The following is a 26,238-nucleotide window of genomic DNA, read 5'->3' as shown; positions in this document are numbered from 1 at the left end:
AATCTGTATACCGTCACAACGTCACATTTTGTGTAAAATTTGCTCCAGACCTATCCTCTCCCAGCAACATTGTACCCTATTTTAATTGAAATTTTATAGATGAAATATAATTTAAGATTTATTGGGGGCAAATTTCAGAAGTAAAGTATTTTTTTATATATAAACTCTTAAATTAACTTTGGGTGCCCCCCCCCCCCCCCGACAGGTGTCACTCGCTGGTCTTTGCAAGAAAGCTTCCTTCTCTAAAGTTACAGTCTTCAAAACCTGACTTCACACGATTTGATCAACATTTATTTGTTAAACATTAAAAGAAGCGCATATTAATCCTTCTTATTCTTTCAAAAAATGGAGTTTTTGAGTCATCTCACTTTAAAAATTGCAACTATTGGAAAATGCGATTTTCAAATTGAATTTCCAACTTTGTATGCATCTTAGGTTTGCAATTATAAAGTAGGGCTGAGCGATAGACCGATACACCGTCATATATAGATATTCGACACATGTCTACTACCGCGATAACGATATTTAGATTTCTATCCGTCCGATATATCGTATTAAAAGAAAATATGCGACTTAATTACGGAGAAATTAAAATACTGACTTAAAAATACATAATCTTTCATAGCTCTGTGTGATGGAAGAGTGTTTGAAATTTCAAGATATTTTCTGCATTCTTCAAACAGTTATTTAACTTTGAATTATAGCAAAAAGGAAAAATTCACAAGGCCGCCGAAGGTAAATGTGGGCCCTTTTGTCAGTTAGGTCACCGGATCCCCTCCCCCCATTAAGTTTTCAAAACTTATGCTACTACCATTCAGAGCGGGGTCTTTCCAAGGAACCCCGCTCTATTTCTGACAAAGCTGACATGGCCTCTCGTAGGCTCATAAAAGTGAACGTGTATTTGTTAAGAAAGTATCCTAATACAACTATTAAAAATTAACCAATTGAGATATCAATACGATTCATAGTTCAAATTAAACAAACTATTGATATTGCGCTGAATAAAATGTTTAAGAAAAATACTGAACAGAAATATTTTTATTTTAAAAAAAATTAAAAGCGAAAAAATCCTAATAATAATACTTATGTCGCACATTTATCGCACAAGAGGGAGCGCAACTCCATTTTTTTTAGTTCTGAACGAATATAACTTTAATTCCGATATTAAGAGGAAAAATATTAACGCCCATCATAACACACGAACGATCTGACGAAATCTCGCTTCTCTGGTAACAACGAAACTGAAACTTCCTAATTTCGCCAGAGAAGGGGCACATACGAGATGGCGGAACTTCTGGGTGCATGCGCGAAAAAAGGGTTTTTATGTAAGTTCTACAAATACTTACGGTTTTACATTACGTCGGTAGTTGATTGCAGCTCTTTTGTTTAGTAATTTTTTTAAATATTTTATGACTTCAGTTTAAAAGTCGTCATCAAATACCAGAATTGAAAAAGTGAAGAAATTTTCGTATTCGTTTTTCGGTTAAAATAATTGTGAAATAATAACATTGATGAGATAATTGATTAATATGGATTTTGGATTGAATCTGCTGAAGAAAAATTAATTGCATTTTTAAAATCAATATTAAAATATGTGTGTATCGATTAAAAAAAACAATAGTTTTAAATTTATTATATATTTTAATTAACCAAATAACGATTTTATTAATGCAAATTCACAGTTTACGTCAGATTTTTGCCAAACATGGCAGAGAGGTCCTTTGATGCTCAAGAATTTTTCGTCCACCATCGGAACCCCCCACCCTCTCCCGCCGGTTTTTTTTTTTTTTTTTTTTTTTTTTTTTACGAACCTACAATTTTTGTTGGATCTTTGCCGAATTTGGCACAGCGGTTTTTTGATGCGTAGGAATTTTCATAGGGAGTTTTTCGCCTTCCGATGAGGTGGGGGGGGGAGAGAAACAACCCCACGGAGGTTTTCCTTATTCAAATCCAGCTTACGTCGGATTTTTGCAAAAATTTTGCAGACAGGTCCTTTGATGCTCAAGAATTTACTTAAGGTAGTTTTAGTTCGCAATGGGGGGGGGGGGGGGAGCCATCCTTTCTCCCACAGAGGATTTCTTTATACAAATCCAGTTTTCGTCGGATCTTTGCCAAATTTGGCTCAGCGGTTCTTTGATGGTCAGGAATTGTCAAAGAGGTTTTCGCCTATTTATGAGGAAGAGGGGGAGGGTGCGAATAGACCCCACGAGGGGTTTTGCTTATGCAAATGTAGTTTTCGTCGGATTTTTTTCCAAACACGGCGCAGCGGTCGTTTGATGCTCAGGAATTCACATAAGTTTTTTCACATCAAAATGGGGTGTATGGGGACCACCTTGGTGGTTTCGCCAGAAAATTCAGAATGATTACGAAAAAATCCAGTGATGTCTAAATTTAAATTTTGAGTCATAATATTGTGCTTTCTACAAATTGACGGGAAATGTGTCACTAGACGAAACGTTTATTTTCGAGGTAGGCCGTGCAACGTCGGGTAATGCAGCTAGTGACACATAAATTAAAAGTATGTTTCATAGTTCTGTGGGCTTAATGGGTGTATGGTGTGATAGTTTCCAAAATTTATAGTTGCATTCTTTAAAGATTTATTATTGGTATTTTATTTAATGTTACTCAACTAAGAAGTAAAAAGTCTTAAAGCAAGAGCTATTAAATGACTAAAAATAAACTACTTAAGACGTCAATGCGAAATATAGTTCAAAGTACATTCAAATTATTGAGACTGCTCAAATTGAAAGATTTAAACAAAATACTGAATTGAATATTTAAAACTTTTTCGTTGCGAAGCACTTTGTCATGCATTGAGCTATACTATTTGCAGCCCCCCCCCCCCCCTCCAGGAAAGTTTTGAATTAGAGAAATAATTGTATTTATTATATTTGGAAATGTTTTTTGGTGTTTTTCGATCCTTTGCAATCCCCCCCCCCTCAAGAATATATCGATGTATTAAAGATATCGATATTTGGAGAGCGATATAGCGCGGTATTAAAATTCTGATATCGCCCAGTCCTATTATAAAACACGACACGAAAATTTCATCAAAAGGAACTAATATTTTAATCTGTGTTTTGAGATTTTTTCCCCTTACCATGAAGGGGAAAGGAAAAAAAGAAAAAAGCCGGAGTCGGAATCGGGCGTTTCAAAATTCAGGAGTCGGAGTCGATCATTATCCCTCCAACTCCGCAGCCCTGCTTTTATTGGCACTACTTCCTATACAAGATTTTATCTTCAAGTAAACAAACCTTGCGATCAATTTAATCGTCAAGTCACACAAGTATTTAATTTCAAAAATAAATGAACTGATTAACCAATAAAAAAGCAAATTAAGTACATTAATTTATTAATTTGTTTTGATTAATTAATTAATTCAATTAAGTAAATAAATAAAACAGGTAGCCATAATAATGAACTCTGTAGAAGTTGCTTCTTTGCAAGCGCACTGTTAATACAGAGAAAACAACTTGTACTTCGACCGTATGAGTTGAAGCAGCATGCAACTGTCTGTAAAAAGGCGCCCAAAAAAGTTAATTGATTTATTATTTAATTGAGCACGCATTACGATGAAAAGTAGCATTATTTCGTAAGGCAGATTTAAAAATATGATTTTCATTAAACTTTTACAATTAGATAATTTAAAGACTAATTGATTTCTGAGGAATTTTATAATAATGTGTCAGTAGAATCTCATCAAACTGGAATAAGCAAAGGTGGATATAGAAAAAGTATTCAAAGGGAAGGTGGGCGTGATTGATTTCATTTTATAAATTCCCAAACTTTCGCCCCCTAATATCATGGAAGATCGTCTCAATTAGTTTCTTTTTTTATAATCTTCCAAATTCTAAAAAAAATCCGGAAGAGTGTACTGATCCCCATCCCTTACCTTAACGTCATCAGAAGGGTCCAATAATAATTTTTTTTCGGGCTTCAGTTGAAAGAACTTTCCAGTAGAAGAGCCCCCGAATTCGATCTACTAAGATCGTCTAAAATTAGGTTTTTTGAACTTCGAAAAAATTTTAAGAGACGTGCTACAATAACGTTTTTAAGACTACAATTTTGAAAAAATTCCGAAGGTGAATCCTCTTTTTCGTAACATTATTGAAGATTCTCTGAAATTGCGTTTTTGGAACTGCAGTATCGAAAATATGCCGAGGTAGAGTTCTTGTATCTCGGCGCAAGGAGAGCGCCGGAAGCGCGTCCTCCCTCCGCCCTTATATCGTCCTTGACGAATAGGGCCTAAGTCGTCCGAATTAATGTAAGTACAGATTGTACAAAATAACCTATAAATTGAGTCATGGTACTGAATTTATACTGTACAGCTATACCGCTGTACATAGTAAAAATTGTATTTTGGATTCAAAAGCGTTAAATAAAAAACTGCATGAAAGAAAATTAAGTAAGGGAACATGGGGCAAAGTGAAATAGCGGGGCAAAGTGAAGTGGTGAAATATTTAACCAACTCTTAACTCCACTTATCTAGTATTATTTGTACCATATGTAGTCAATTCCAATCAGGAAAATATACCGACAAACAGGGACTGTTTTACGGCAGGGCATTCGGGGCCCGGGCCAGGGGCACCAAGTTTCTGTCATCATTTTTTAGGGACCAGTGTTCGGGTCCTCTAACTAAAGGGAACAAAAAAAAATTTTTCATTTGACAATTTTTTTTATTAAATGAAAGCATATAAGCCAATTGTTGTGGAGAACAATCATTTTCGCTATTGAAGAGAATTAATTGTCCTTTGCGTACTTTCATTTCTGATGGTAAATTATTATCTTTATTAGCTGTATTATCAATAGAAGGAATTTTGACCAGTGGTTGGAAGTAGCGCGCTTCAAGTAGCGACGCTACTGTAGTAGCTACATTTTTTAGTAGTTTGTAGTGTAGCGCACTACTTTTTAAAAAAAATAGTGTAGTGAGTAGTTAACTACAAAAAAATAGTAGTTTGTAGCGATTTCTGGAAACTACTTTTAAATAAACTGAAAAAAAAAAGTTAATTTGAATTTTGACATCTTGAATTAAAATTATATTTTTCGCAATCACGAGTATGTAGGCGTGTGTGTTTGTGTCTGTGTGCAGGCGTGAGTGTATGGGTATGTGTGTGTGTGTGTAGGTTTGTGTATGTATGCGTCTGTGCTTGTGTCTGTGTGCAAGCATGAGTGTGTGCTTGTGTCTGTGTGCAGGCATGAGTGTGTGTGGTAGGTGTGTGTATGTTATGCGTGTGTGTGCAGGTGTGTGTATGTATGCGTGTGTGTGTGTGTGTGTGTGTGTGTGTGTGTGTGTGTGTAGGATATGGACGCAGCCTGAAGACGGTTTTCGCTAGAGGAGCAGCATCGTGAGGCCGGTCGACGCGACGGTGTTGCTGGCAGAGGGTGCTGTTGGGAAAATAAAATGATAGGAATTCAAAACAGTCAAATGAGAACAATAAGCAATGTGATTGCTCAAAAAAAAATCAAGGTTCAAACGAATCTAACTGGCGCAAATTTTACACAAGGTACATCATCAGATGCAATGAGAAATAAGACTCATAAAAATACCAGCTGACCTCAGGCATTTTATTTTGACGCCATACGGTATATCTGTTTGACGCCATTAATTTGTCATCGTAATTTTCATATTTCACCAATATTTATATGGAAAAAAGCACTTATTTTCGCAAAAATGAAGATAGCGGTGATTTCGCAAGTTGAAAATTTTGTGAATTTTATATGAACAGATCGAAGATTGAAAAACAAAAATATTTTAGCGGGGCTTAAATTTTCGACAGTATTCACCTAATAAAAAGAAGCTACTGAAAATGTTATAGAAAAGGAAAAAAGTGAGCTGTTCTGGAGGACTTACAATAAATACGAGCATTACAGTGTATGAGAGTATGATAACGGGTATTTTTCATAGCGTCTCCTGATCAATCGTTTTTTGTTCAAACCTCTTACGGTGTGTGTGTGCGTGTGTATTAGGGTGTCCCCCCCCCCAAAAAAAAAATCCAAAATTGATTTTTCAATTCGCACACTCTTATATTTTATTCTTTTACGCCAAAAAAAAAAAAAATCATATAATTTGACAGTGGTGGCGCTAGGAAATCTCCGATAGGGTGGCAAGCTTGCCCGACAGGGGGGCATAGCCAAATTTTAGTTTGCAAGATTACACCCCTCCCCCCCAATTCAGGTGATAAAGAAGCTAATCATTCTTTGCGTCTAAGAACACGAATTCCCCATAAAAATTAAAAGCAAAAAATAAAAATTTTAAAATAGATAAAATGAAATATGTAGGGGAAAAAATCAAATTTAAAATGAAAAACATGAAACTAGGTTTTTGTGAACAGGGTCAACGCGAGATGAATAAACTAGAACTGTCTGAAAATCAAAATTTGACGCAAAATCTGAATATGATGTAAAATTATTATAAATGTGTGCTCAGAGTTTTTTGCAGAGAAAGAAACTTAACAGGAATTTAGTTGTGGGTGTAGAAATTAGGGAGGTCCGGGGGTTCTCTCCCGTAAAATTTTCGAAATTGTAACTCTGAAACCACATTTTAGATGATCTTGGGTAATGTCAAGGAGAGAATGGTTTGGGTGCTCACCCCCAAAGAATTTTAAGAAATTGAAGTCCAATAAACGAAATTTTAGTCGATCTGTAATGGTATTTTATAGGGAGTGAGAGTCAAGGTGCATCCCCGAAAAAGTTTCAAAATTAAAGTATCGAAAACGCAATTGTAGGTCATGTTTGGTAACGTTAGGGTGATGGGGTTAGTGACCGATTAAGATACTGAGGGCTCCTCGCCCCCCCCCCCCTCCTTCCGTAATCAAACCTAATAAACACAAAAATTTACGTGGTGGAAACTCCAGGGCTCAAGGTCATAGCGGTGCTCATCCACTAGCTCAAAATATGGTATTGGGGGAGCAGAGAAACCCACATCTTAAGTAAATAGAAGAAGAGTACCTAATATTAAGCTAAAAAATTCAAAAGAAACTTGAGTTCGATGCCTAGCCATATATTAAGATGCACCTCGCGAATCAGAACACGTATAAAATAAAATTTATTTATATTTTCTTTCATTATATTAGCTTTCCGGGATAACTTGGGAAAGAATGGAAAAGGGTAAACGATCACAACTACTAATTTTTGCTAGCGCAAAAGCAGAATCAAGAGAAAAAATTGAAAATCTTTTGAAGAGCGTAGCTTGCTAAAACCAATTACAAGTATTTTAGTTGATAACAAATAGAAACTGGAAACGGATAAAAACTTTGCGCTAAAAAATTAGAAAAGGTGCAAATTTTTACGGTTTTTAATTAATATCTATGGGAATAAAAAGTCTACATCGATTAGGCCTAGCTGGTGGTGGATGGAGCCGGCGGGCAGCCGGGCTAATCAAATAAATAATCATGATCATGTTTCATAGGGGCCGCGAACATATTTCATTCCTAGATTTTTAAAAATATCATCGTACAAATCACAGCTATTTGGAGGAAAATGTGTGGGCCGCCGAAGCATGTTTGAAACAGAAAATAAAAGTTAAAATGTAGTGAGCGAGATTTAAATTATTGAAATAAATAGTCACACCAGTAGTTCTAAGCAGGACTGCGGAGTCGGAAGAAAAATGACCGACTCCGACTTGGGGGAATTTTAGAGCCTTCGACTCTGATTCCACAAGAACTGACAGAGTTGCAAAAAAAAAGGGAAAAAGATCGAGTTCAACTGTTGAATTTTAAACCTTCTACTCCTGACTCCGATTTCGTTACATCAAAATCAGTTCGACTTCAACTCCTCACCGTTGGTTCTAAGTTTTTGAATGTACAAAACGAAAGTATTGTGTGTGTGTGTTTTATGTAATCCAAAAGAAAAACAAAAAACGAAACTTGATAATATGGTCGGCACCATGCTAAACTCGGTAACAAACGAAGGTGAAAAATCGCGAATCTCGTTTTTCAAATTCAATGGTTTGCCACAGTACTCAAAAAGGGCTATTACTACAGTACACTCCCGATTGCGATTATCTGCGGAATTGAGTGACTCAGGTACCGCGGATAATGCGAAGAAAGTTTAAAACCAGAGGTAAAGAAGACAGAAATTATCTTTTGCTTGAGAATGATTGTATTGTAAATAAAACGTAAAACGTTTAAAAGAGATGCGGCATTAAAAAATATTTGTATTTCAAGCTCTACAGAACTAGAACAAACTAAAATTTAAATCATGAGGTTGACTTTCCGTCAACCTAAAACATTCAACAGCTCAGAAGTGAAAACAGTGACCACAACAAAAAAGACGGCTACCCTATCAGAGAATTCCCAGAAGACCGGTAGGCGTTTTCCTAACCTTTCTCAATCGGAACAGATGATAAGGATAATGTCATACGCTCCTTAGGGGATAAACTAGGGATCTTCTCTGACCGGTAATCACCACTACATTCTGCAAGGACAGGGAGGGGATGGTACTCTTTTAGTCTAAGTGGACACCCTGAGGTCAAAACCAGCTCATCGACACCCTGCATCGACAAACAGAAATTTCAAGGATCAAAACACACCATTTCCCCCGAAGCAATAGCTATATTTTGTCACCATCTGGACGACGTTATACGGACTCGGGCTAACCTTGCCTCAAAGGGGATTGATTTTTTGTTTCCTTTATATACATACATACATATATATATATATATTCGTATATAAGATACTTCTACTTTTTTCTACTAATTTTTTTTTCGAGTTCATATATGAGAAAAATTTTATCATTTACGATAAACGCCAAAGCAAACAGATTCTCCGACGAAATACTAAATTTTCCCCGAAGGGGGGGGGGGGAGGGGGGCAAGACGTTTCCGACAGGGGGGCAATTGCCCCCCCTGCCCCTCCCTTGGAGCCACGTCTGTAATTTGAACAACGGCAACAAGTGCCGATTATGCATGAAAGTGAGAACCAGCACTTGTAATGCTAGGCAAAATTAAAATAAAATGTTTTTTTTTAGAAACTCAAAATTTATGTTGATAAAACATTGCTCCTTTACCCCACATATGAACCACAAAAACATGTATTTAAATTAAAAGCCATTTAGATATCCCACACGTGGCCGAACATTTATAATTTTCATCAAAAAATTAAGTTTTTGATACACATTTTCAGAAAAGTAAGATTTTACGAAATTATTAAGCTGAAAAAAAAAAGAAAAAAAAAACAGTAAAATAGAAAAGTGGGTAATTAGCGTTAAATAGAAATTTTTGTTCTCCTGCAATTTTTAAGTCTCTCACATAGTACTCAAAGATATGGATTTTTTCCAGGTTGAGTTAAAATTTTCATTTAAAATATATTATATATTTATTATTCGTTTGTAATTGTTGATTTGTAAATGTGTTCGCCAGTAATTTTTGAACTTGATATCCTATTTAAATTTATATGTATTTTTTTAAAAGATAACTGACAAAAAAAAATCATTTTTTAAAATAAAATTATAAATTTTAGGTCAAGTGTGGCATATCTAAATGTTTTTTAATTTGAATAAATGTTCTTGTGGTACATGTGGCAAGGACGTAGCCAAGGGGGGGGGGTCCATGGGGTCCGGACCCCCCCCCCCCCCCCCTTCCCGAAAGAACATTGTCTGCTTTTTCTCGGTTGTTGCACCTCACGTCAACAAAAAATTTCCAAAGAGAGAAATTTTATGAAACCCGGTATTTTCTCCTTAAATATTCCCATTAATCAGCAGTTTTCCCGCATCCGAGTCAATTCAGAACACGAGAACCTCGTGCAATAACTGCAGGTTCCCAGTTGCCGCCTGTCTTTTACTGTGTTGCGTACTGCGTCCGGAAACGAAGAATTTCCGTATTCTTTCAACCCAGCTGGGTTGTGACCTTGAAATTCGGCCCCTTTCCCTCAGTCCACCAGATTGCCATCGGCAAAGTAATTGTCAACAAACATTCCCCAGTCTCATTGGGGTGGTTTTCTTTCTTTCTTTTTGTTTCGACTCTTTTCCCGTTTGGAATTGATTTCCTAGACATGCTGCACGAAGGACAGCCAGAGTGAGGTGCATCCCTGGTGAATCAGAAATTGAAATTCCTATTATTTTCTGTTTTAACACACAGTATCTTTCTACCACACACTTATAGGAAACATATCTTGAACGAAATTGTAATCAGAAGAAAATTAAGTTTACACAAACTAGGTAAGTTGTCCCTTTTAAAGTTTTTTTAACAATACGAGCAATTTAATGTGTTAATTTGTTTTCCCATTTAAAACCTAAGTTCAGACAGCAACGAAGAAGAAATTCTACACATTTCGCGTGTTTGAGGATGAGAAAAAAAAATAAACTTTAATTATCAATAGATTAATTTTTGTTCTTTATATTTTTGGTATGATTCATTTAAGATTTATTTTATATTTTGATTAATAATCTTATTTAAACTTTTAGTTTTTTTTTTTTTTTACAATAATAGATTACTTATCTCTCCGGAAACTTACAACTTTTAAACTGTAATCCTGAAAAGTTTTTTTTTTTTTTTTTTTTTTTTTGAACATTTGTGTCTTATTTTTATCACAAACTAGACTTTTTACGGATGTTTTTCCACTCAATATTTAAAACGACCGTTAAACATATTAAATGTCCAAAAAGTATTTGTGTTTGAAGGTAAAATAAGTGAATAAATAAAATTTGAAGTTGATGCAACGGAATTACTTTTCGCTGTATCAAAATTTTATGGTCCCAAGAGAAGAGCCGTTAGTCATTTTTAACTGAAGAAAAAAATTTTTCTTCGATGTTGTTCCGTTTTTCAAGAGAAGCATGCTTCATTGGAATAAATTTTCTGATCGTTATTTACCGCCACTGTACTGAGGATTTATTTAGTAAGCATCTATGCATCCATCATTAGTAAACTGCGATGGTAGCATTAAATGTAACAAAAAACGGACATGTGCATTTAACTATAAATTACTAGGTGAAAATTTCTGCTATTTACTGCGTTACAAGCAAATAATTAAAAAAAGGTGAATGCGAGGTATTTTCTTGTGTTTTTCACTTCTATATTAGATTTTTTTTCAACTCTTAATTTCTTCAAGTTAAAATTTTTTGCTATTTCTTGCAGTAGAATATGTTTTACTAACATCACATAAAAGAAAGAAAAAAAAGTCAATACCTACGTTATAAAATATGATATGCTTTCGAGAATACAGGATGATTACAAAATTGCTTCTAAAATGGAAGTTATACCAATTTGAAAATGAAAGAATCAGAAGTGTTATTATTGTTATATGAATTTTGGAAGGTAGATTTAAATCATTACTGGATTTTTAACCACAATCATTCTAAGAATTTTTTACAAAAGATTGTCTTTAGACTTTGGAACATCAGATGACTGAGGAGCAAAAAATTTACAAACAGAGGCTATAAGAAACCTATAAGTTTTGATTCCAAAAATTGGCTAGCTTTATTCATGTTGCATATAGTTGAAAATGTATCTAATTTGATGCTACGGTATGATCGCAATCTCAAACGGGTCGAAGATTAGCTTAATGATCAAAATTTGACGTTTGACTCCAAATTATGGAATTTTGAGTCTGACACTTGCTTACTGCTAATAAAGACAGTAAAGTAACCAGGTTATAATCAAATATTGTCACGATAATTCGTAATAGAGCATATTGCCATTTTCCCTGTAGTTGTTTACAATTATATTTTTAATTTGAAAAAGACTGATTTGTACAGAAGTTGTTTTGTATCAGCAGAATAAACAGAACTCGTGTTTGGTGGTGAGATAGGTGGGTGCGATGCCTCCTCTTGATCTTTTAAATGAAGCATCAAATTGAAAACATCAGAGGAAAATTGCCAATAATGTTCAAATCATTCATGACCTTATAAAAAACATTTATAAAACGCAATGTTTTACATTTTTTCCAAAATATTGTTGAAATAAAAATACACAGATGCTTAGTTTCATTCATTATACATTCCATTACTCGAGAGGTAAAAGATCTCTCAGGTATTCGTTTGGCTTGACAAAATTGAGCCCCTAGTGCAGTTTCGCATCGAAGAGAGTTCAAGTGTCTCCATCTGGTGGAAACTCGGCATCAAAATTTCTTGTGCCACTCACATCTGCGCCTTAATGGACATTAATGGCATTTGAAAGACTAGATGCCATATCGGTGGTTCGCACTAGGTCCGAAAAGGCTAAAGCCTCTAACGATAACGAAGCCCGATTAGAAAAAAAATACCATAGCGAATCCTAAGATAGCTTATTTTACCAATTCGTTGCAAAAAAAATAATAATAACGATTTAAAAAAAAAAAAAGAAAAAGAAACGGCAATACGCCTTTTTTTAAAAAAATGATTGCAGCAAAGGAAGTCTCCGTCCATCAAAGAGATACAATTGTTTGTTCAAGATTTTAAATGATGGTTAGAAATGATAATTAGAAAACGGATAAAATTAGAAATTTCATTCAATTTCGTATTATCAAAAGAATGTTATAAACGTAGATAAACAAAGAACTAGTTCAGGCTTATTAAATGAAACCTTGCTAATACAGTCAAACCCCTCTATAGCGAACCCGGGATATAGCGATCTCCCGGTTGTAGCGAACCTTTTAATTGGTCCGAACTGAAGCCCTATGTCATTAATACAATTCCATATGCTTATAACGATCCAGAAACACGAAAAAATCGGCTATAACGATCCTAAAATGTCTGATTTTTCAAGTTCTTCTTTGCACATGCCCCAATGAAATTCATTAGCAATTGTTCTCTCAGCAAACTCCATCTTCTACAATTCTCAACCCTTTTTCTAGGAAATCTCTAGTCCAAACCACATTGCTCATTTATGGTTCCTTGCAAGAGCAGCTGCTTCTTCAGGAGGGGGGGGGGGGGGCGAGCCGATTTTCAAGCTCCCTCAATTTTCTCAACTGGTTTTAGTCAGAGGACGAGATTATTGGTCACTCGTGCGTTTGCTCTGATTTTTAGTTTAATTTCCACTGCGGATAATCGTGTGAACTAGGTAGAAATCATCATGGTCAGGCGAAATAAAGGCAAAGCATTTTCTGTTGAAGAAAATGTGCAATTAATTCGCAAATTAGAAAGTGGCGAAACCCAATCCTCACTTTGCAAATCTGCTGTAGCCACTATTTGGCAGAACCGTGATGCAATTGTTTATGCCTATGAAACAAACATAAACGGCTGTAAAAAAAATGCGAAAAGCAGTAAGGGAAAATGTAGACGAAGCGTTATTTAAGTGGTTCACTCTGCAGAGGAACAGAAATGTACCGATAACGGGAGCCATTCTGCAGGCAAAGGCAAATGAATTTGCCGAACATTTTAATGAAAAAGGGTTTGTCTGTTCTAACGGGTGGTTGGATAGATTCAAGAAACGGCACAACATAACGAGTGGAAAAGTTGTGGGTGAAGCTCCAAGTGTGTGCTCTTCTGATGTGAAGGATTGGATGCAAAATGTGTGGCCGGACATCATTCGAGATTACGACGAAAAGGATATTTTTAACGCCGACGAAGCGGGCTTATTTTATAAACTGACTCCAAATCAAACATTGAAGTTAAAAGGTGAAAAATGTGTCGGCGGAAAACACTCCAACACACGGATAACCACTTATTTGTGCTAACATGACTGGCTGTGAAAAACGAAAGTTGATGGTTATTGGAAAATCGAATAAACCCAGGTGCTTTAAGAACGTGAAGAAACTCTCTCTAGTTTATAAATCAAACAAAAAATCTTGGGTCCATTTCTGATGCAAAAGCAGCTGTAAATATTTTGAACAATTTTTTTGCGACTGAAAACTTTGACAAACATATTGTGGATTCTTTTGCAGTAGTTGAGAAAAAAATTGATATGTAAATAAAATCCAAAAGTTTTCAACCGAAAATAACGTCTTTCTTCCATGCTACTGATAAATAAAAAAAAGTAAAATTTTAATTTGCTTATTATTGAGTAAAATATAGTTACTAGTTATTTCTAAAACTTAATTTTATTACCCTAACTACTAATTAAGTCATTGGGCAATTATGATGATTATTATTGTAAAATATTACCGAATTTTGACTATTTTTTGGAAAATCGGATGTAGCGAACCCCCGGTTATAGCAATCTCTCAAGTCGGTCCGTTGAGAGTTCGTTATAGCGGGGTTTGACTGTATTTTCGTTGAGAGGGTAGTTGAATTTTGCCAGAAATCTTGATCAAATCGGGCAGGGTGGCGGAATTACGTTATTTAGCATTCACACAGTTATACATTCGACGCGATAGATATAGATTTCTTTATTTTTTCAAATAAAATGACTTGTACATATTTTGTTGAAATATATTACAAAGCTTTAATATTTTATTAAATTATCACCTGCATTTTCCAAGTAATCCCTAGAACAGTTTTCGTTTTCCGATTTTCTTTTATTGTGAACTTTTTATTAATAGGAATTATCATATCCCTCATTTTCAAAGCATCAGAACAGAGGAAGCTTATGTGATGAAATTTTTCTATCCATGTTTGGAAACTTAGTATGGGATAACTTTTAGTTTAACGTTAATTTTATAAATGACAATAATTTCTTTGCCACTTAATGTAAAATTTTTGTTTACTAATTTTAACAATTGCTCCATCAATTTCAATTATTTAATTAATTTTAGTTAATTATCATATTTTAATAATTAGTTTTAATTGGATTTATTTTTTTAATGTGAATATGAGCTACTAATTTTGCTTTAGCATGCTTCCTCTTTTGAAGCTCGCTCAACCTTGGACCCCCCCCCCCCCCCTTAACAAAGTTCTAGCTACGTGCCTGCATGTGGGGTGTTGGGTACAGGGGAAACGTTTTATAAACAGAAATTTCGAGTTTCTAAAAATTTTTTTTTTGATTTGGCCTAACATACAAGTACTGTTTTACACTTTCAGGTGCAAGTCGGCACGGATTGCCGTTGTGCAAATTACATGAAACTTTTTTTCACGATTGTTTTGACACAAGAGAAAAAATACAAGAGGGTATGCGACTTGAAATATTGACTTCTATTTTTTGTGGGACAACCTATTGTGTATGCTTTTTATTTACTTATTTTTTAAAAAGTAGCGAAGTAGCGACAACATTTCAAAAGTAGTTTGTAGTTACTACATTTTGAAAAAAGTAGTTGTAGTTAACTACATTTGTAACAAAGTAGTTGTAAAGTCAGAACAAACAACGTAAGTAGAAGCACAAATTTGTAAATTACAGCAGACACGTGTTTCGGCGTCACAGGGAACGTCTTTTTCAATGCAAAAAATAATGAGCTTATGGATGAAAAGACATCCGATGTCTTTTCATCCATAAGCTCATTATTTTTTGCATTGAAAAAGGCGTTCCCTGTGACGCCGAAACACGTGTCTGCTGTAATTTACAAATTTGTGCTTCTACTTACGTTGTTTGTTCTGACTTTACTATTCAGCACAAAGGTATTTATTTATCTTAAAGTAGTTGTAGTTCGCTACAAAAAAATGTAGTTTTTCCAACCACTGATTTTGACCTAAAACTTAATTATGAGGACGTTATAGAATTTACTACAAGAAAACAAAGGAGAAAATATATAAAGAATCATTGATGCGCAGAAAGCACGTTATGATTTACCTTTACCATTTGTATCATAGTTTTTCATCTGCGACTGTAAAAAAATTTCTAACATGAAAACCATAAAATTATTTTAGATTTATATTAAATGATTTCTTTGCAAAACATCTTAATTATTAATTTTTTTCGTATGAAATCGATATTTTAAAGTTTTTTTTTCTATCAAAATAATATCCAACACTTACCTTCATATTTTTTGTGGGGTGGGGCACCATATCTGTCAGTGGCGGGTGCACCCAGATGTGTAAATCGGTCCCTGCCGACGAAGATTGAAGCATTTGGTACTACAGGCAACAAAATGTTACAATACGAATATCAATTTTTGTTAAAAAAATGATACACGTATTGTAACATTTTGTTGTAAGTCAAAACTTATTTTTGTTACTATAAAATGATAAAGTTCTTGCTATTAATACTTTAAATATTAATTAAGGCCTCCTTATATTCAATGCAATATTAATTCAGTTAATATTAAGCTTATTTGCATTTTAAATAAATTGTAGAATTAGTCAAGTACATATGGAGCAAAGTGAAATAGTTTGTTTGATTTACTCACTCAATCATTTAATATAAATCACTTACGTTTTCATTTATTAATTAATTCATTTACATTCCTTCATTCAGTAATTCACTTATTTATTCATTCATTCTTTTACTCGCTCATTTATTTTTCTTCATATATTAATTGATTAACTTATCTAATTATTCGTTTATTGATTCATTATCTTTTCATTTATTCATTCAACCTTTTATTGAATGATTCTTTTGATCAAAAATAGGTTTTATAACCGAAACAAAAAGTATTTCATTAGAAAAATATTTTATTTTTCATTTTGCCCCATAAAAAAAATAAGTCAAAAATTTCCACTTTTTTAGAAAAAAATTTTGAAAACTCAAATTTACTGCCAAAAAATGAAAAATACTGTTTTGTCCTAAGTTTTATTATAAAATACAATGTTCTTTCTTTATGTACTGTAATTTTCAGATTTGTTCATTTTGAAAAAACTCGGCCATTTCACTTTGCCCCACATTCCCCTATGTAGTATTTATATGTATTAGACATACAAAAATACTTTATTTCACGAACTCACCATTTATTTATTCAGTACGTCTGAATGGCTGTCCAGATTAAGCGAAGTCCGATTTGATAGGATTCAGATCAACGGGGCTTTACTGTAGTAGTAATAAAGGACTTGAAGAAAACGGAAGATAATTTTCTTCCTTCTTCGTCATTTACTTAAGCAAATTCAAACGTTTAAATTGAGGGAAATTTTCCTTCTATTTCAGTAATCGAAGTGCTTGCTGCTTCATCAGCGTTCTTTTTGTGCATGGACTGTTGGAATACTCTTGATACATTTTACAAATTGGGTTGTTTTGATCGGTCAAAAGTAGCAATAATAATAATAATAATAATAATAATAATAACATGGAGTGAGGAAAATGTTTTGTTTCCAAAACGTTTAATTTTTAATTATTTTTTTTAAATGTCCGATTTTTCAAACAAGGCGTGGTCTGTATGACGTCACAAGTGATGTACTTTGGCGCTACTCCACTGGCGCGCTGAATGTGTACGCTTGCTTTCTATCGCGACTCCAGGTTATGATAATTCAAAAGCGAATTAAATATTGCGCTCTGCGCTTGCTATCAACCATATCGTTATCACTACATATGAATCAAGAAGCGAATTAAATATTGCGCTCTGCGCTAATGGCATCAGTGGATGGTATTTCATCACTTGTGTTGTCATGTGAATAAGCGTTTAAAATGAAAGCGCACCGATTAAAATATGTATATTTTAAATATTAAATTTTGTCAAATCATTTAAAAAATGGTCAGATCCTATGTTTTTAAGCATGCTCTTTCAGAAAAAAATACTTTTAAAATTTCGGAAATGACCCCATTCTACTTTCTAACATAAGCCTAATTTGAGATTCACTTAGTTAATATTCGGTTTCTTTAATGAAATTCAAAATGCTTAGTTTTAAACGTTTTGTGAATTAGTCTTTGATATTTAGAATGATGTTTTTAGAGTCTCTAAGACCTTATATCTCGATAACGGGGAACGAGGGCAAATAATTTTTGCGTCCAAAAAATGTCTCATTATATGCAATAGGTAATATTTAAACTTTTTTTTATCATTACACCATTCGTGTGGTTCCCTTGTGAGTTTCTGATAAAAACCAAACATACATCATCAGTAAAACATTGATTGACGATCATGATTCATTAAAACCATGAATGATTAACGATCATGACTCTTTAAAACATGGAAAAAGAATAAAGAAGCTCGATAAAATTTATCGCTTATCATATAGCTTATCGAACGTATGTTGAAAAGAATCAGAAAACTGTGACTGTTTTATGAGATAAACAGAAAGCGAGCTAATTCAAGTCAGTTATACAATTGCGAAAAATCGGAAATTAGTTGAGGCCCTCTGAATTCTCAAAGAAATAACAGGTAAGTTTTATTCATGATATGACTCTTTTATTCTCAGAAAAATATTGCAAGAGATGACCAACTAAACCACCTCACTCTTAAAGAACACTAAAACAATCTCAACAAATTTTTTGTACAGCTAAAATTTTCATTTTACCCACCCCCGAACCCAAATGAATGTTGAGTTCAATTGCATTAAACGTTCATATTTCATCAAATTTCCAATATTTTAACTTCAAATTTTATTATTATGTTTCTATTGTAGGCTGTCAAAAATTCTGGCAGTTTAGTAACGGTTGACGGAAAACTCTGCGTGTTATGAGCCGAATACCTTCAAATAAAATTTGTATTTTTGAAAGAAATGCTTATATCTTCGTGGGTATAAGAGATACTTTCACGAAAATATGAAAATAAATTCTACATATTTTGTTAACTTATTTTTGAAATTTATTGCTCATTCCCGACTATTTTCAATGAAGGATGATCAGGGACTGATTTACGGTAGGGTATTCGGGGCCCAGGCCCGGGGCATCAAATTTCTGTCATAATTGTTTTTTTTTTTTTTAGGGACCAGTGTTTGGGGCCTCTAACTAAAGGAAACAAAAAAATTTTGTCATCTGACAATCTTTTTTTTTATTAAATGAAAGCATATTAGCCAATTGTTGTGGAGAATAATCATTTTCGCTATTGAAGAGAATTAAGTGTCCTTTGCGTACTCTCATTTCTGATGGTAAATTATCTTTATTAGCTCTGTTATCAATAGAAGGAAGTTTGACCTAAAACTTGATTATGAGGACATTATAGATGAATTTACTACAAGAAAACAAAGGAGAAAATATATAAAGAATCATTGATGCACAGAAAGCACATTATGATTTACCTTTACCATTTGTATCATAGTTTTTCCATCTGCAACTGTCAAAAAAAAATTAACATGAAAACCATATTTTTTTTAGATTTATATTAAATGATTTCTTTGCAAAACATCTTAATAACTTTTTTCGTATGAAATCGGTATTTTAAAGTTTTCTTTCTATCAAAATAATATCCAACACTTACCATCATATTTTTTGTGCGGGGGGGGGGGGGGCACCGTATTTGTCAGTGCCCGGGTCACCCAGGTGTGTAAATCGGTCCCTGAGGATGATCAAAAGCTTATTTTTGTTTTCTCAATTTGTTGCTGGTCTCTTAAATGAATAGTAGATTCAATTTTTAGTGGAAAATAATTGCTGGAGTATGCCTTTTATGTGAAAAAACCTACAGAGCAATCGGTCTTTTATTTCTCGAGAAATTCGTAAAAAGTTGAATTATTTTTAATTGTCCCAATACTTTTGGTCATATAGTGTAATTGCGACAGTTTCAAGCATTTGCTCCGCCTCGGAAAATCGAAGATCCGGGCGCTGGATGGCACTCCTCAAATTATACATGCAGTCATTCTGTTAAAGGGCTCCGCTTTTACCGATGCCGGCCCTGCTTATTCGATGTGACCAATAGGACTTACAATACCTCTCTTATAAAATATAGGGTTTTAGATTCACCAAGTTTTTGTTTGATTGTTTCAATATAAGATTTGATTAGCATAACTCAGCAAAATTACATTTCTTTTCGTCAGAGTTAAAAACTTCATAGAATGTAACACAGTACAGTAAATAAAAGTTCCCTTTTTTTCATGTAATGTAATTCTAAATTGCATTAATTACCAATTTATTTTGTTTTATTTATTTATTTATTTTTGAATCAGCTGATGGAGCCAGGAGAACAGAAAGACACTTCTCTTGATGAAGAACCGTCAACAAAAAGGTACTTTTTAAAATGAGTCATTCCATGTCAACGGACCTAGTGGTAATCACCCGACCATCACTAATTATGATGAAATTCTATAGAAGTGCAGACATATGTATTTGAAACTAACAAATGCAAATTTAGTTTCCAAGATCCAAATCCAGAGGATCTAGGATCCCTCAAAAAAGGATTCCAAAACGGTGGATAAGAATAATGAAGCATTTTGCCATGTTTAGGCTAAGATTGCAGAACATTTGATCACACTTGTGTAATAGTAAACTCTTAACAAAGAACGGTAGGAAAATTTTTCCTAGATTTTAGGTTGCCATAATATCTGAACAAAACTAATTCAAAGGGTCGCACTTCGTAATTCTAGTGTTAAAATGCTTTTCTATACTGAGTAACAGTTGCAAAGAGCAAATGTTAATTTTGTGAAAGATATTGTCATCCTAAGTGGCTATCGAAATATTTCGCATGAAAAACAGCTTGTTGTCAACAAGGTCGTAGCCAGCGGGAGGTTGGGGGGGGGGGACAAGGAGTCAATCCCCCTCCCAAAAATTTTCAAAGTTTTATAAAATAGTTTTCAAAAATTTCCTTTCTCGGACTTGAACTCAAAAAACTTCAAGTTCCCCCCCCCCCTCTTTTATCACCAAAGATCGTTTAAACTTCCGTTTTTTGGGTTTGAATTCCATTGGGTTGAAAGTTTCGGGGGAACGCCCGCGAAAATTACCGAAGGAGGGCCTCGGAACCTCACTTGCACTAATAATACCGAAGATCTTGTAAAACCTCTGTTTTAAAGGCTAACTTTTTGGGGGAATGTTTCTCCGGTTCTCCCTTTCGCCAACATCATTAAAGATTGTCTTAAATTTGGTTTTCAGGGCTTGAATTTCGAAAAGTTTCAGGAGGAGAGCTTTCGAAAATTCCTCTCTTCACAGCATTGAAAGTGAAAATCAACAAAAATTATGTTTTGGAGCTTCAATTGAAAAAGATCGCCGGTCCTCTTAACGTTACCAAAGATGGTCTACAATCGTGTTTTGAAAATTTTAATTTCCAAAAATGGCCGGGGTTTGGCCCCGAATCTCTCTTACACCCCCTAACATTACCAAAGATCGTTTAAAATTGAGTTTTTGTAACTATACTTTCGGGGGAAAGCCCCTCCCCATCTCCATATCATAATAAAGGATAATCAACACTTGCATTTTAAAAGATTCAGTTTCAAAAACAGACTGGGGGAGCGCACCTGATCCTCCCCCCCCCCTCTCCAGGGTTCATACCCTTTAGGCAGAAAAAAATTCAAGCACTTTTCAAGTACTTTTCAAGGTAAAAAATTTTGTTTTCAAGGCAATATCATAAATTTGTACTAAAAATATTGTATGCAGATTTCATTTACTACAAACACATAGAAATAAGGCAATAATACAAAAAAGTATAGGAAAACAAAATTGCTTTTTCTACAACGAGAGACGCTTTGATGAAAGCTCTACTGCGTTGAAAGTTTTTCTGAAAATGTTTGGTCATAAAGAGAAGCAGATACCAAGAGGTTTGATTTTGAGGTTTTTCAAAGGTTGCAGCAGTCAGAGGTTTGTATATTTTCTAGAATCAGCAAATTAATACTTAAAAAAAAAACCTTTCATAAGTGCTTTTAACTTTTATGGGAAGAAACTAAAATACCCAAGTTCAATGGCATTGCCAGACAGGAGTTTTTGAAGTCACTCCCCCCCCCCCTGGTTTCAACATTTATTTCCAATATCTATACAGTGGTTTATTACAATATAAGGGCGGTTAGGACAAAAACACTACCCAGAAAGTTATTTCAGTTTGCACTATTAAGTTCTAAAAATATTTGGTTTGCAAATCATTTATAAGTATGCAAATCAATTATTCGTATGTATTTATTAGCTGTTCAGCCAATAAGGCATTTCAACTGCCCTCGAGTAAATTTAAAAATTAGGAAGTAAGAAAAGTTTATGAAAGTTCACAGTCCAGTCTCAACACCTCAAAATATAAAAAAGCAGCTTAAGCAGTGATAAATACTCTGAATGCAAACTTGAGCCTATTCAGCTTTCATTGATTAACTTGCAATAGACAATAAATGTGCAAGTTCAGATTTATAGAACCATATTTCGAAATTGAAAATGTTCACAAGAAGTTGACATATATTATGACAAAAGTAGTTTGATTTTGGGAACAAATAAATGGGTTATAGTTGAAATTAGAATTTAAATTTAGAAAGGCAATAATATTCAGATGTAATTGTGATTTGTGAGTTCATAAAAAATTACCTGAAAGTTTCAAAGAGCAAAATGGGGTGAGGGGGGGGGGGAATAATTTTTAAAACTAAGACCCCTATTACTTGAATATACATATGTACAACAATAACTTTTGCTATGCATACAATTCATAAAATAGTTTATTAAGTCAAAATATTCTGCATAGAAATACAATGCCCAGTGCCTGTTAATAACCAGCAACAGGTACTGGGCCTAGCTAGGCTGGTACTGGTCAATTTATTAGATCCAAATGAAGATGAATGACCCTTCTTAAGCTATCTACCCCTTTGCTGATTAAAGCCTCTTTCAGTAAGCTCCAAGTACCCACAACCTTAATAAAGTAATACTTTTGAACATTTGAGGAAAAGGGGAAAATTGGAGATATAGGGAGGTAAAAGCATAAAAACGAACACTACTGGATTTTAAGTGAATAATCATAACACAACCACTCCTGTTATACACCTTATTTATTTTAGCAGACATAAAAAAATGATGTACTTATAAATAAAATTGTATAAATCAACTTTATATTTATAATACAAACTTTAAGTTAATTTGTTAGGTGCTCAACTGCTGAAATTTAAATTTTTTTAAAAAAAATCTGTTATGACCAAAAATTAGGTAAAGATAATCATTCAAAATTGCAAAAATAAATAAGCAAATAATTAAACAAGACCAAGGTAATAAATTCTTTAACTCTTTAGTTATTAAAATAAAATAAGCTAATCTGATGTAGCAGTGTCAAAATAACTACTAATTGCCAAAAATATAAAATATTTACAAAATGCAAAAGGATTGAAATCTCAAACAAGGGAAGCAAATTTTCGCGAATTAAGTTTAATGTTGTCATGTTTCCCATAAAATAAACTTATATTTTACTGAAATTAAACATAAAAATATGCTAATCTACGGTAGCAAATATGAAAATAACATCCGATTAGTGAATGTATTTAAATATTTGCAAGATGCAAAAAGATTGAAATTCCAAACACGAGAAGCAATTTTTCGCAAAGTCTGAGTTTGTTCGACGTGGCATGTTTCCCATGAAAAAAATTTATTTGTTTTTATTAAAATTAAACAAAAAATATACTAATCTAAGGTAGCATATGCGAAACTAACATTTGATTAGCCAAAATATTTAAATATTTGCAGGATGCAAAAAGATTGAAATTTCAAACACAAGAGCAATTTTCCGCGAAACCCGAGTAAGTTCAATGTTGTCATGGTTTCTAAATTAATTTCTTTGTTAATTAATGAAATTAAACAAAAAATAAACTAATCTAAGGTACCATATGTCAAAATATCTTTTGGTTGTAAAAAACATCAAAATATTTACAAGATGCAAAAGGATTGAAATCCCAAACACGGAAGCAATTTTTCGCGATGTTGCATACTGAACACATGTTCAGAAAATTGCAGTGGTGAAATACTTTTTTAAAACTTCTAAGCACAATTCGTTGATTTTTGAGAGAATTTAAGCATTAAGAAACTTTTTCAAGGTTTTAAAACTTTTTCAAGGTTTTCAAGCACTTGAAAATGAACTTTTTTTTTTCAAGCACCTTTCAAGGTTTTTCAAGGGCGTACGAACCCTGTCTCTACTGTATCAAAAATTGTCTTAAAATGCATTCTTAAAACCACAAATTAAGAACATTTCTGGGGTTGGGTCCTTAAATCTCTTTCTCCTCTTAACATCACCAAACATTTTTTTTAAACTGAGTTTTTAGAACAACAATTAAAAAAAAATGTTGTCGAACTCTCGAACCGCCCTTTTATTAACGTAATTACCTATAGAGATCTAACAATTGCAATTTCGAAAAATGGACGGGATAGTACCCTCAAACTTCTTCTCCCCCGAACATTACCAAAGATCGTCAATTTTCTGGGGGAGAAGCCCATGACCGAATATTCGGCCACAATCTAGCCGAATATTCGGTATTCGGCCAAATCACTAAGGAGCATATCAAGTAAAATCATGACAAGAAGTTTGCATCTTGCATGTAAAGTTTTTAATTGCCAACCAAAGGTAAAAGTTTTTTTTTTTTGCCGGCACTGTAACATGCAATATATTGTGCATTTACGTTACAGGCACTTTTAGCAGTGGTGAGATATTTTTTTGGACGACAGGGGTTGTTTAGGAGCGAGAATAAAAATAACTATTTACCTTTATCCATGATGAAATTTCAAATATCAATAAATTTGAAGTGCATATTTCTGACACCCGGTTTTCTTTCTTTTATTTTTTTTCCTTCGATTTTTAATTAAAAATTAAATTTTCTTTCTAACAGTGATCTCACAATAAAACTTCATGCATTGATAATAACTTTTTATTTTAAAACTAGAAAATCACCCGTCAGGGTATGACGGGTTAAAATTGCTTCTATATTTGAACGAAACAATTGCCTTTTTGGTGATATTTTGGGATAGTTGAAATTTTAAACCTAACTCCAGTGGATTAACCCTTAACTCCAGTAGATAGTGTTCATTGTTCATTGTTGACCATTTTTACGTTTTTTCATTCTCCTGAAATCACAGTCTTACTAATAAAACAGTTAAGTTACTGGATCCAGTTCAGCCTCATCAAAATAAAGCCTTTCCCTGCATGTTAAACATTTCCAAAACATATTACCAAATTATCATGCCGTGGCGCAAGTTTCAATGTTGATGACGTCAGGAGCGTTACTCGATCATTGGCCATTATACACACATATATATATATATATATATGAGGAAAAGAATCAGTACCATAATAAACGACTATTCTATTTCATCAACAAAGGCTATCCATTTCACTGTCTATACATGATATATGAGCTCTAATTATCCTGCTTTTTGTACTTATTCATATTAATTCTCCTACATTATTAAGAAATACAACATATTTCATTATTAGAATTAACACTTAAATTAGTTAAGTAAAACAAATGTATTATCACGAATGAAATGATAAAATTTACGTTTAATTTCGTTGTGAACTTTTCGTTCCTTTGGATAAAGCTTTCTACTTCATAGGTTTGATAGTGAATCTTTAATTTAACACACACACATGTACAGGTTAATGAGAAACATCTTTAACACGCTTCGCAGATGACCAAAAATGGAAATGAGATGTCCTGTTGGCGACTTTTCTTAAGATTTCGGTAGTTTAAGATCCTATAGCTCGAAAACGAGGGTACATATAATTTATGGGTCAAAAAAAAAAAAAAAAAAAAAAAGCCTCAATATACTCATTGGAATGCTACCATTTTAAACTTTTTTCATTGTGACATAAGTTGTGTGGTTACCTGGTGAGGGCACCTCGGAATTGGGACATGGTAAATCCCCAACTGATGTAAATAGGAAACAGAGGAGCTTTATGCAAAACAAAAGACAGGAATTATTTAAAGGATGTGCAGACAAAACAACTTTAGATTTCGGTTTTTAATATTTTTGACATTTTTATAAGCAACTAAATCCACAATAGAATTCCTATTGTTATAGAGAAGCTGGAGAAATGTTTGGCGATTAAAATTTCTGGAGGGAGGGGGGGGGGGACTCTCATTAACATTAAACAAAAGTTTAATAATAATAAAAGCAAATAAATGCAAAAATAAATCCTATATATATAAATACAATTCACTGATCGAGTAACGCAGGCATCACCAACAATGAAATTCGCACCATAGCTTGATAATTTGACAATATTTTCTGCCATTGCTTAACATCCAGGGGTACTTTATTTTGACAAGGCTGAAATGGATCCGGTAACTTAACTGTTTTACTGGTAAGACTGTCATTTTAGGAGAATGAAAAAATGAAAAAGTGGTCAACGATGAATGCTAATTACTGAAGCTTAAGGTTAATCCAATGGAGTTAAGGTTTAAATTTCAGTTACTAAAAAATCGCCAAACAGGCAATTGCTTCGTTCAAATGCAAAAGCAATTTTCACCCGTCATACCTTGGTGGGCGATTTTCTAGTAAATAAGAAAAATGAAAGACATGTAGAATTTTTTCAGAGTAAAAAGATGGAAGCTCATGCAACTAGCAACTGAGGAAAAGTTCTGCATGTTAAAAAAAAAGAAGAAGGATGTATTTTTATTTATTCATAATCTTAAAATTTATGATTGCAGAAATTCAGCAGAGGATGACAAAAAAGAAATCAACCCTGAACAGATTCTTCTCTGGGCAGCTCCAATGAG

The 26,238-nt window shown here is 33.6% G+C and overlaps 1 long non-coding RNA gene across 1 annotated transcript; it reads left to right on the top strand.

Moving 5' to 3' along the window:
- The first annotated feature begins 17,932 nt into the window (after window positions 1-17,932).
- Window positions 17,933-26,238, top strand: LOC129217811 (uncharacterized). Its single transcript, XR_008580262.1, has 3 exons — window positions 17,933-18,032; window positions 19,753-19,811; window positions 26,170-26,238. It is a non-coding gene; the product is annotated as an uncharacterized LOC129217811 (long non-coding RNA).

Source organism: Uloborus diversus, chromosome 2, assembly GCF_026930045.1.
Source record: "Uloborus diversus isolate 005 chromosome 2, Udiv.v.3.1, whole genome shotgun sequence".
In the NCBI taxonomy this organism is placed as follows: domain Eukaryota; kingdom Metazoa; phylum Arthropoda; class Arachnida; order Araneae; family Uloboridae; genus Uloborus; species Uloborus diversus.
This window is presented reverse-complemented; position numbering and strand designations above follow the sequence as displayed.